The sequence below is a fragment of the Manihot esculenta genome, chromosome 10 (assembly GCF_001659605.2).
Source record: "Manihot esculenta cultivar AM560-2 chromosome 10, M.esculenta_v8, whole genome shotgun sequence".
Classification (NCBI taxonomy): domain Eukaryota; kingdom Viridiplantae; phylum Streptophyta; class Magnoliopsida; order Malpighiales; family Euphorbiaceae; genus Manihot; species Manihot esculenta.
The window spans coordinates 26,266,402-26,279,858 of record NC_035170.2 but is presented as its reverse complement, the minus strand read 5'-3'; positions in this window follow the sequence as shown (position 1 = coordinate 26,279,858).

The following is a 13,457-nucleotide window of genomic DNA, read 5'->3' as shown; positions in this document are numbered from 1 at the left end:
TCCGATGCCCCTTTGCTGGTTTTGGAGCTGTCCCTTTTATAGATGGAGAGTCCTAATTCATTTAGGACTTGGAATTATTTTTTAAATTGGACTTCATGATGGTCTTTTAATTCCTCCTTGCTTTTGTATTTTATAGTGAATAAAATTTCTTTGGTGAAGGATTCTCTTTGGTGTGCTTTTAGGGTTGTCATAGGATTGATCTTGTAGTATTTGAAGTAGGATAGGACTTCAATGCTTTTGAAATTTGATTTTTTCCTTTTTCCCGCGCTGCTGTCCTCCTCTGCGTCAGTTTGATTTGGGCAGTGATTTGCCCAAATCGCTTGCCCAAATCATTTCTGCAAGTCAGTTCCAGTTTTCTGCTTCAGCTTCCTGCGAGTGATTTGGCCAAATCACTTTGACCCAATCAATTTTTCAGCTTTTTCTGCACTTTTTCTCCAACTTTTCATTTTCTTTATTTTCTACAAAAACATCACAAAAACATAATTAAGCTGAAAAAATGTGTAATTAGATAATAATAAAAATAATAAAAATGTGGCTAAATTATGTTTGATCAAATGCTAAAAGAAAAGGCAACTCTTTTGATCTCCTCTCTACTTACAGGTTGGATTAGTCATTCATTCATATCCATATCCATTTTAGCTTGAAATGCAGTAAGTTGATCAATATTGGTGGGATTAGAAGATGTATACAATTTTCTGAAATAGTCTAAAGCAATTTGAGTAATTTGACTCTGAGAGGTTCTCCACACTCCTCTGTCATCCTGCAACCTTAATATGTGATTTCTCCTTCTTCATGGAAATACACTTGCATGAAAAAAGACTGTATTTCTATCCCCTCTCTATAACCAATTTATTCTTATTTCTATCCCCTCTATGTAACCAATTTTTTCTTACTTTCTATACCAAGTAACACTCCTCATTCTGAATTTCAGTTTTAAACTCATATTCTAACCACTTAACTTTCTTTTCATTCCAAGTTGGTTTACTCTTTACTTCATGGAGCTGTTTTTGAATAGATTTTATGCATTGCCTTGAATTCGGGTTGGATGTTCGCTTCCATTCCACTAATATTTCCCTGCAGGATTTGATTTTCTCAGCCACTTGGTACATAGCATTCCCAAACACTTGCTTCTACCATGTTGTCTTAATAAGCTCCTCTGTTTCATTAATATTCAACCACCTTTCATCAAAATAGAATAAGGTTTTCAGCTTTGGACAATTGCTATTTGTGTTAAGCAAAATCGACCTGTGATCTGATTCATCGTCTTCTAAGGGCATAATTGAAGCATTGGAGTAGCAGCATAACCATTGCAGAGACACCAAACCTCTATCTAATCTTTCCCGAATGTTTGCATTCTCTCCTCTTTTATTATTCCAGGTAAACGGATCAGCACTAAAACCTCGGTCCTTTCCATATCCTCAGTGAAGTTCCTGAAGGCTTGAATCTTTGATAGAAAATGCTGATCTCCTCCCAACTTTTCTAATGGTAGCAAGAATGTGTTAAAATCTTTCATCATCAAAAGAGTGGGATGGAAAGACCATTTCAAAGATACCAGGTTACTGTATTGGCTTTCCCGAATATTATGAGCTAAGATGTACCAAAACAAAATCTCAAACAACATCCGTTTGTAAATCATTAACAACAATATGAATATAGTGGGAATCACTAGAGTTAACATTGATAATAAAAGCATCATTATAGGTAATACAAAGCTCCCTAGCTTGACCTTTAGGGTCAACACAAAATAAATTATGAAAATCCTTACATCCCTATACAATTTTTTGCACCTTCATTGCACTGTTTTTAGTTTCCAGGAGACACAAAATATATGGAGAATGGATCTTTAGCATCCTTTTAAGATTATGGATTGTCAGGGGGTTTCCCGCACCCTGACAATTCCATGTTAAAATCTTCATTTGGTTGATTGGGACTATTTGGGTTTGGTTTCCTCCACCCTTGCAGTAAAAGAGATTTCTGTCTCTAGACACATTTTCTTGTTCTTATATGTCTCTTTCAGCTTATTTCCTCTTCCAAAACAACCCATTCTCCTCTTCTTGTGGCTTAATTTCTTCCAGAGTTACTCCTAAAGGAGCATGAGTTTTTTTTGTCTTGCAAGCCTTTTCCAGTAGTGCTTAGTTGTTCAGTTGCTGTTGTTCATTCATCTTGTTAGTCTCTCCACCTTGATGTGCGATTTCAGACCTAAACTCCCAACCTTGCTTTTGTGAATAAAACATAGTAAGGGCCATAGGAATAAGATGGTCTAATGACGTCATTTCTTCAGACCCTAGTCCGTTATTTGGGATCTGAATTGGTTTGAATTTGTTGGCTGGGCCTTTCTTCCTTTCCTCCCATTTTCTAGCTTTCTGTGTGAGAGTATGGTCTTTTCTATCAGTTTCTTTGGGCCCAGCCTGTGGGTGTGACTTGGAGTCGAAATGGGCCTCTTCCTGCTTTTTGAAACTTTGGTCCATATCTTGGCTCCCTATTTCCCCTCCTTTTGCGCTTTGCACTTAAGATATGTTCCTTGTACCCACAAAGTTCATTATTTCATCGTAACTTTCCTTCTGACATGCCACTTCAATCACCAATACTAAATGATCGAGGAGAAACAGATACTTTCCAAAAAGCTTATTAGTATTAAATTCCTCGTACCTTTTGCTTCTTCATGTATTCTTCAAAAAGGCTCTGGATCAATGGTTTGGATAGTAAGTGGGCTTACTGGGCATCAGATTATTGCAGGTATGTTGTCAAATCCATTTCGGTCTCCAAGGTTTTATTGGAAACAAAAGGTGTATTCCGATGTCACTATGGTTTGGTTCCTTTTCGAAATAGGACCGTCTGAATTTTCAGACCATCATGACAGCTGCAACATGCGGTGGTTTGTAGCTATTTGCTTTGGTGGTTCAAGGTTAGAAGTCAAAAAAGGTACACTTGTTTCTAGTATTTGCAGGTTTTGCATTTGTGGTTTGAGTAAGTGCATCATCATGTGTTGTGTTTGATTTTTGGTTAGGGAAGATTGTGATTGGGTATGGTCTTGGTTGTGTCCATGAGGGGTTTGTGGATTTTGTGGTTGCGTGGAAGGTAATGATGAGATGGATGTACACATTGTTGAAGGTGGCTTCGAGACTCTGCCTTCTCCCACCGATTGCTCTTTCATCCAAAATCCAAATCAGTTCTTCCTTGCTCTAAGATTGCTACCCTATTCTGCTTCTTGTAGTGAGAAAGACTTGTTAAGATGTTCCACAATACCACATTTGAAACATATATCTAGCATCCTCTCCTATTTTATTGTTACCCATGCAACAAACTCATCCAAACGCTTGCTATGAAAGCCTGGGCATAAGAACTTGGTGATGTGAAGATTGACTCTTATCCTTAAGAAGTTTTGGGTATCCAATTTGCCCATCCTGTGTGAGATCTACCTCTACAAACTCTCCAACTAGGTTCCCAATCGCCATTGCATTTTGTTTGTTAACTTGGTTTGGAGCTAGATGATGAGCTTAAATCCAAAAGGGAAAAATTAAAAAATTTAAATCTTCGAATGCCAAATCTAGGGGCCATTCTCGGATGCACAAGTGTTGATTATGGATTGTTCAAGGTCTGTTGTTGAGCACATACCTAAAATCCACTTCATGCTCAAAGGTAAACTGAAACAGATTTGAGCGAAATGAACTATATCTTTGAGAGAAAAAAAAATTGAAATAGATTTGCCCCTTTGGAGACAACCATGTAAATCTTTCTAGTACACCAAGGCATGCTTAGAGCCGCTCTAACTGCTGTAGTATTCAGAATTTTATAGGATATAATTCCACTAGAATGTAATTAGTGGCTAAGATCGGAATTGGATTCATCCTCTATTATCTTCTGAGCACTGTATATTCTTTGCTTTGTTAATGAGCTTAGAGACGTTTTGTTCTAAATTTTCCATCAAGCAGGGGTTGAGGAGTTAAGGCGGTAGGTGGGTGGGAGTAAAGAAGGTGAGCTTTTAGGAAAAGGACGCGGATGAGAGGGAGTGTTAGAAACAGTTTGGAGAGGCGAAAAAGCTAGAAGTTGGTAAGTAAAAGGAAACATAGGAAATTTAAAAAAGATCTCAAGGAATAAAAAGATACCCAACAAAAACAAGCAAACAAACTGGTATTGAAACCAGAGAGAAAATTCAAAGCTACACGGGCAGAACTCGATAATCCAATATTAAATTATTTACAAAAAGAAAAAGTAGGAATTAAATTGTACATCCTACTAAATCTCAATGACTTGCTACTAAAAGTTATTTTTAGTAAGAGAGTCACTCCCCCTGCCCTGCACGTGGAGGATCGGGGATCTCAACGCCTATCAATATTCTTGTAAAGCGATTCCATGTGAGGTTTCCATCAACATCAAATTGGTGTGGGCTTGATCGAAGATGATGAACTGTGATTGAGTCTCCCATTTGAAGATTTGGTTCAAATTCTGAAGTTACTTTTCTTTTCTAGCCTCAACTGAGATTGATCCAACAACAATCAAACCTATGATTATAGCTTGCACCTTCATCATCAATCTGTACACCAAATTAAAAACTCATAATTAATTAAGTTTTATATATATTATTTCAATAATTATTTTTTTTTTTCATTTTAATCTGTCACATATAAGAATATAATTTAATATGCAAAATAGAATACTAATGAAGAAAAAAAACATGCAATATGAAAAGGATGAAAATTTGTATACCTCGCCATCACCAACAATTGATGGAGCAAATGACTTGTGTGAGATTATATGAAATCTATGCTTCTATTTATAGACTTGAAAATGAAACTTCAAAGAAGGTGGCATCAATTAATTATAAATAAATAAATAAAATCGAAAATTAAAAAAAGAAATCAAATTGGGTGGTGGCTCTTAAATCAATCCACAAGTCAGTCTATCGATGAATTATAATTAGAATTGCATCTCTTTTTTTTTTTTTTAGTTAATGGTGAATTGGTGTAATTAAAATTTTAATTCTTTTTTAGTTAATGGTAAATAGGCTTAAGTAAAATTTTTCAATTAAAGAAATCTTTTGTAAGGACACTTGTAAAGATATGATTGGAACACAAAATGCAATTGTGGGTGTTTTTTTTTTCTCTCATAATCTAATTATGGCTCCAATCCAAACTAAACAGGAATAGGCTTCTAATTAATTAATAATATGTTTGTGTGTTTTCCTTTCCTTTTCCTGTTCTTTCTCGGAAAACAGAAGTCCAATCCAAACAGGATTTGTTCTCTCTCTTTATATGTATATATATATCTATATATCATAACACTCCAACAAATTCTATATTCCCTTGTTCGATCAAATCATTAGCAAAACTATCATCATAATCATGGCTTCCACAGCAAAACTGCAAGTAAACTTGAGATACAAAAAGTTTGATCTTGAAGAGAATTGTCCACCAGTTCTCCACATCAGAATTCTTCCAAGCTCCACACACTGTCAAGTATGGGGCAGCCAACTCGAAATACGAACTCAAATCATGGGTAACACTGTAGAGCTCACTGAAGAACAATTTCTCTGCGATGATATTTCTGAAATAATCTCAACCTTGTTGCCTTGTTCCATAGACATACATCCCAAGCTCAGAAGCTTTGTCATCTCCAAGATAATATGCAACGCTATGGATGTTTTGGCAGAGATTTCCAGGATTAAGAAGAAATGGGTCATGAACGTAGAGATTCGTATTATTACCCAATATGATATTGAAGAAGAAGAAGAAGAAGAAGAAGAAGAAGAAGATAGAGATTCTGTTGAGCAACTTAATGGCCGTTTCGTTGCAGCAGCGAGGTTATAAATCGAAGGGTTGGAGAAGAAGAGATTAAAAGCTAATAAAAGGGAAAGCAGATCTGAATGGAGAAACTCCGAGTTGGGTCGCTATTGAGTTGCATGTTTCATGGTTCAGTGTGTCGGTTTAATGCTTAAGAGTCCTTTCTGTCCTTGTCATCGTTTTAAGATGCATTTATCCAATTGGTCGAAAAAAATTCAATCGTTTGCGTTATTTAAATTTTGAATAAATTAAATCAACGTGTGCATTAAAATATAATTTTCATTAATTTTTAAAATTAAAATTAAAAATAAATAATCAAATTATTAAATACATAATTCATACGATAATAATAATAAATATTTTACAACAGTTATATATTATTTAATTCAAAATAGTAATATATATAAGATAATTAAGAACAATTTATTTGTTATAAATTTTTATAATTAATTTTAAAATTAAATATATCAGTTACTATAATTAAATATTAATTAATATTTTTTTATATATAAAATTAGTTTTTATAATAAACACAATGTGTTAAAAGTAAATATAATGCTCTACTGTAACCAGCAGTTAATATCCATCATGGAGTTCCTTCTCCATCTATGGCAGGAGAAAGTGTCGTCCATGGTAATGTCCTCAGCTTTCCTAATGCTAGTCTAGTTTTTTTTTTTTTTTTTAAATTAAACACGCATCAAGTCTTGCCTATAGACTTTTTGGGAGCAAAAGACTTGTTGGTCCAAGTCAAGCCCACCAACGCCCGGTCGCATTTTCCGAGCACCTTGGCAACTTCAATAATTTTCATAATGAATCGGAAAATTCAAAAAATTATATAGATTATTCAATATTTATTTGTAAGAACACAATGTGTTAATTAAATAAATTTATCAATACTCCACTGTGAGTTCAAGTTACATAATTAAATGTAAAATTTATATAATGAAAAGAATATTCACATTTATTTATGAATATCACAACAAAGCAAATTTAATAAAAAAAATTCCATCCCAATAATATATATATTTTTATATATACTATTATTTTAATCTTACACCGTTTCTCTTCACTATATAATTAAAAAATTTCTTATGCACATTCTATGTAAGTATACCTATATAATAAAATTTAATTAAATGTAAAATTTATTATAATTATACTTTATTTATTATTTATTTATTGACTAGATGTATATACATAATTATGTTTAATAATTTCTCGCATAATTAACTATGATGATAGGTGCAACTGATGTGAAGCAATTAATTTTGAATTTTATAGCAAATTTAGACCGAATTTAATTTATGCTACCAACGTTTGTTGGAAACTCACGATAACTTTTCGAAAAGAAAATTTTAAGATGCACGATTTTTAAAAGTGTGACAAGAGCGGTAGACTTGATTATAAAATTCGAGGTAAAAATTTCATTCTTTAGGGATCAATTTTATATTTTTATTATTTTTTAAAATTTTTTCATATTTTTTTATATTAGAGTTTTTGCTATTATAAAGAGTAATTTTCTTAGCTATTTTGAGGGACTTTCAATTTTTAATAATTCAATAAGAAATTTTGGCTTTTAGTCTTTCGTATTCTAAATTTCATTTTACTCAAACATTATTGGTTAAAACTCCTGAAGGAGTTTAATCAGTCCTATTTCAGTTGGTATTAGAGCGAAGTTCATCCATGACCGACAACCAAGAGGCGCGACTCGCTGTAATTGAGGCATCCTTAGCAGAATTGAGAGAGATGATCGAATAGCTAGCCCTATAACGGGATAACAACCAACCCACCGCAGCCGAACGCCCACAGTCAGTTCTAAATCATGTGGTCACAAATCCTATGGTTGTAAATTTCGAATAGGATTATCACGAAGATTACAAAAAAAAGATAGACCTTCAAAACTTTTTCTGGATGTACAATCTGTCCTTAATTGGTTAGCGGAGGTTGATCGATTTTTTGAAATTATGAACGTGGAAGAGGATTGAAAGGTTCTGATTGTGCCTTATAAATTAAAGTGTGATGCAACAATATGGTGGAATTCTGTTCAAAACGAAAGCTATTTCAGGAGGCTGGAACCTATACGAAACTGGTTGTTGATGAAGCAGATGATTGAACAACGATTTTTGCCTAGTGATCACGCTTAGGTTATGTATAACTGGTATCATGATTATATTCAAGTGAGTCGAAGGGTGAATGAATATACAAAGGAGTTTTTGAGGTTGCAGGCGAGGTGCGAAAACTGTGAGAATGAAGTCCAGCAGGTTTCTCATTATCAGAGGGGACTGAATCACGAAATTCACTGTATGATGGGAGTAGCTGCAATTTTCACCTTGGTAGATGCCATTGAGACGACAAAAAGAGCAGAAGAACGTGTTGATTGGCAGCCTCGACATCAATGTAAGCCAAATTTTAATTACAGAAATTCTGGTTCGATAGGAATTCAACAGTATAGAGGTAATTACAGCGGACAGTCTTCTAGGGTTATAAATTCTGGCAATCCTCAAAATACTGTAAAAGAAAGGAGAGATAGTAAGGGAAAAGCTGTCATTAATACAGCAGTCATCAATACAGCAGACAAAGAAAGCAAACCAATCCTTATTAGAAACCAACCAGAGACCTATGTTCTCACTACATGCAACCTAGTCATCGATCGAATAATTGTCTAGAACACAGAAAACTTAATAATGCTCGCGATAGATTAATGTAGCTGAGTAGGTGGTTGGATCTGAGGAGGAAGTGGATGACGACGATGGATCTATTGTTGGTTCTGAAGATGGAGAGGTTACCTATGTGATGAAGAAAATTCTATGCTCGACGAAATAGGAGGATGAGACACAAAGGAGAAAGATTTTCCAGATGAAGTATCGAGTGGGAGAAGCGATTTGCAGGCTAATTATCGATAGTTGTAGTTGTGAGAATATGATAGTTAAGCAATTGGTGAAGAAGTTGTAGTTGCCTACACAGCCTCACCTTTCGCCCATACAAAGTCGGGTGAATTAAGAAAGGTTCGACAATTACAGTCAACATAATCTATATCGTGCCTATTTCGATCAGTAAATCTTAGACTGAATCTGTTAATTGTGATGTTGTAGATATGGATTGCTGTGAAATTTTATTAGGTCGTCTTGGTAGTTTGATGTTGATGCATTGCATAAGAGAAAGGAGAATTTATACATGTTTACATTGAATCAAAAGAAGATTATTATTTTGCCTTCTAATTTTGCGAAACATTCTAAAGTGGATGAAAAAACTATTGTTGCTGTTTCTATAAAGGTGCAAAGCTATCTGGCGTAGTTGAGAAATCTGAAGGCACACTGACTTTATTGATGAGTGTAAAAGGTACAGTAGAGGATGCACTATTTTTACCACCATTTGTCAAAGAGCTGTTGAAGGAGTTTTCTAGGGTAGTGGAGGAAACTTTAAACCTTCCACCTTTGCAGGATATCAACATCGGATTGATCTCATTCTGGGATCAAAATTACCGAATCTGTCTCATTGCAAAATGAGTCCAAAGAAGAGCGAAATCGTCAAAAAACAGGTTGAAGAGTTATTAAAAAAGGGGCACATTCAGGAGAGGAATTTGGAGAATGTGTGTGGATGGTAGAGCCATCAACAAAATTATGGTTTAGTATCGATTTCCTATTCTTCGACTAGATGATATCAGGGTCTAGAGTTTCTCTAAGATCAACCTTAAAAGTGGCTACCATCAAGTTTTGATTAAGGAGAGAAATAAATGGAAGACAACTTTTAAAACTAAGGAAGGCTTGTATGAGTGGTTAGTTATACCATTTTGTTTGACGAATGCACCTAGCACGTTCGTGCGACTTATGAATCAGGTTTTGCATCCTTTCCTACGCAAATTCATGGTTGTTTATTTTGATAATATCTTGATTTTTAGTCGTAGTGATCAAGTCATGATAACCTTGTAAGAAAGTGAGCTAGTTATTAATTTGAAAAAAATGCATCTATATGACGGAGCGAGTTCTATTTTTTGGATTTATTATTAGTGCAGAAGAGATACACGTTGATGAGAAGAAGGTAGAAGCAATATGGAACTGGTCTATTCTAAAAAATATTTCATAAGTTCGCAACTTTTATAGACTTGATACTTTCTATCAGCGGTTTATCATAAATTTTAGCAGCTTTGTTGCCCCTATTATAGATTATTTGAAGAAAGAGAGAGTGCAAAAGTTTACTTGGATTGACACTGCCGACAAGAGCTTTGAGGAGATTAAAGATAAGCTTACTTCTGCCCCTATTCTTGCTCTACCTGATTGTGATAAACTGTTTGAGGTTGAATGTGATGCTTGTGGAGTTGGCATTGGCGGTGTGTTATCGCAGTCTAATAAGCCTATTGCATTCTTTAGTGAGAAATTGAATGACGCTAAAAAGAAGTGGTCTACTTATGAGCAAGAATTATATGCAGTGTTCCGGACCCTTAAAACTTGGGAATAATATCTGATAGGGCGGGAGTTTATCATTCACACAAATTATCAATTTTTGATTCACTTAAGACTCAAAAACATGTGAATAATATGCATACTCGATAGGCAACTTATTTTGGAGCTTTTTATTATGTCATAAAATATAAAGCTGACCATAGTAATAAGGTAGCAGACGCTTTGAGTAGGAGGGCTGCTTTATTGATTACAATTAGTAAGGAGATCGTGGATTTTGAATTTTTGAAGAATTTATATGATGCAGATGATGATTTTGCTGATATATGGGCGAAGATCTAAACTCGCTAGCCTGCTGATAGATTTTTGATACATGATAGCTTTCTTTTTAAGGAGAATAGGTTATGTATTCCTCACCTTTCTCTGTGGAAAAAATTGATTCGAAAGGTCCATGAAGGAGGCTTGAGTGATCATTTGGGGCATGATAAGACTATTGCTGATTTAGATGAGTGTTTTTATTAGCCACAATTTAAAAAAAAAGATACATGTCGAATGGTTTAGAAGTGCCCAGTTTGTCAAACTCAGAAGGGTAATTTGCAGAATACGGGCTTATACACTCAATTGCTTATTTCAAAATATCCTTAGGAGGACTTGTTTATGGATTTTGTTCCTAGCCTTCCACATACTCAACGTGGATCTGATTCTATTTTTGTTGTTGTTGAAAGATTCTCTAAAATGATGCATTTCATTCATTGTAAGAAAACTAATGATATTTCTCATATTGTAAAATTGGCTTTCCAGGAGGTTGTTTGTTTACATAGCATTCTTAAGACCATTACCTCTGACAGAGATGTGAAGCTTCTAGTTCACTTTTGGGTGACTTTATGGAAGCGTTTTAGGACTGAACTTCGATATAGTAGTACTGCCCATCCCCAAAATGATGGCCAAACTGAAGGTTGAACCGCACTCTTGGCAATCTTCTGCGTTGCATCTGCAGTGATAAGAAAAATGCTTGGGATCTTGCTCTTGCCTAAGCAGAATTTGCTTACAACAGCTCTGTCCACAGTTCTATAAAAATGTCACTCTTTGTAGTTGTGTACAGGAAAATTTCTGCGTATATAGTTAATTTTATTACCCTTCCTATAGGTTTTCATAATAGTATTGCAACAAACAATTTGGCAAATCAACATGTGGAAATTTTCAAACAGGTACAACAGTGCCTTATGGAAGCTAATGACAAGTATAAAGTTGCAGCTGATAAACACATGCATTTCAAGTTTTTCAATGTCGGTAATTAAGTAATGGTGTATTTGCGCAAAAAACGTTATGGAAGACAGAAAAAGCTTGATCCAAAGAAAATTGGTCCATTCCAGATTATTTAGAAGATTAATAGCAATTCTTATGTTCTTGACCTCCCAGATTATATGAAAATTTTCAAGACGTTTAACGTGGCGAATCTATTTTAGTATCACTCTGTTAATGACAACTTGAGATCGAGTTCTTTACAAGTGAAAGAGAATGATGCGGAGCAATTGGTCTTGAAGTTTATAGCAGACTTAGACCAAACTTAACTTCTACTGTCGACGTCCATTAGAGGCCCGTGATAGCTTTTTGAAAAGGAAATTTCGAGACGCACGACTTTTAAAAACATAGCGAGGATCGTAGGCCTGATCACAAAGTTTGAGTAAAAAATTTCATTGTTTAGAGGATTAATTTTGCATTTTTATTATTTTTTTAAATTTTTTCATAATTTTTCATATTAGGGTTTTTACTATTATAAATAACCATTTTTTTTTAATGTTTGAGAAAATTTTCAATTTTCGAGAATTCAATAAAAAATTTCGGCTTCTAGCATTTTATTTTCTAGTTTTTGTCTTAACTAAACGTTATTGGTTAAAATTCCTAACATAGTCTAATAAGTCTTATTTCAATAATTGACACCATCTAGAGCATGACTACAAGAATCACGACCTTTACAGGTAGAAGGTCCCTTTTGTTGTAGTCTTAGCATTATAATTTGATTGTATCTTAAATCGATAATTTGCTGAGAAGGCTATAGAGTTTCATATCCTCAGTGAAGTTCCTGAAGGCTTGAATCTTTGATAGAAAATGCTAATCTCCTTCCAACTTTTCTAATGGTAGCAAGAATGTATTAAAATCTCTCGTCATCAAAAGAGCGGGATGGAAAGACCATTTCAAAGATACCAGGTTACTGTATTGGCTTTCTCGAATATTATCATTAGAGCTAAGATGTACCAAAATAAAATCTCAAACAACATCCATCTGTAAATCATTAACAACAACAAGAATATAGTGGGAATCACTAGAGTTAACATTGATAACAAAAGCATCATTCTAGGTAATACAAAGCTCCCTAGCTTGACCTTTAGGGTCAACACAAAATAAATTATGAAAATCCTTGCATCCTTATACAATTTTTTGCACCTTCATTGCACTGTTTTTAGTTTCCAGGAGCCCCAAAATATCTGGAGAATGGATCTTTAGCATCCTTTTAAGATTATGGATTGTCAAGGTTCCCCACACCCTCACAATTCCATGTTAAAATCTTCATTTGGTTGATTGGAACTATTTGGGTTTTGTTTCCTCCACCCTTGCAGTGAAAGAGATTTTTGTCTCTAGACACATTTTCTTGTTCTTATATGTCTCCTTCAGCTTGTTTCCTCTTCCACGGCAACCCATTCTCATCTTCTTGTGGCTTAATTTCTTCCAGAGTTACTCCTAAAGGAGCATGAGTTTTTTTTATCTTGCAAGCCTTTTCCAGCAGTGCTTAGTTGTTCAATTGTTGTTGTTCGTTCATCTTGTTAGTCTCTCCACCTTGATGTGCGATTTTAGACCCAACCTCCCAACCTTGTTGTTGTGAATAAAACATAGTAAGAGCCATAGGAATCAGATAGTCTAATGACATCATTTCTTCAGACCCTAGACCCTTATTTGGGATCTGAATTGGTTTGCATTTGTGGGCTAGGCCTTTCTTCCTTTCCTCCCGTTTTCTAGCTTTCTGCATGAGAGTATGGTCTTTTTTATCAGTTTCTTTGGGCCCAGTCTGTGGGTGTGACTTGGAGCTCAAATGGGCCTCTTCCTGCTTCTTGAAACTTTGGTCCATATCTTGGCTTCCTATTTCCCCTCCTTTTGCGCTTTGCCCTTAAGATATGTTCCTTGTACCCTTAAAGTTCATTATTTCATTATAACTTTCCTTCTGACGTGCCACTTCAATCACCACTAGTAAATGATTGAGGAGAAACAGATACTTGCCAAAAAG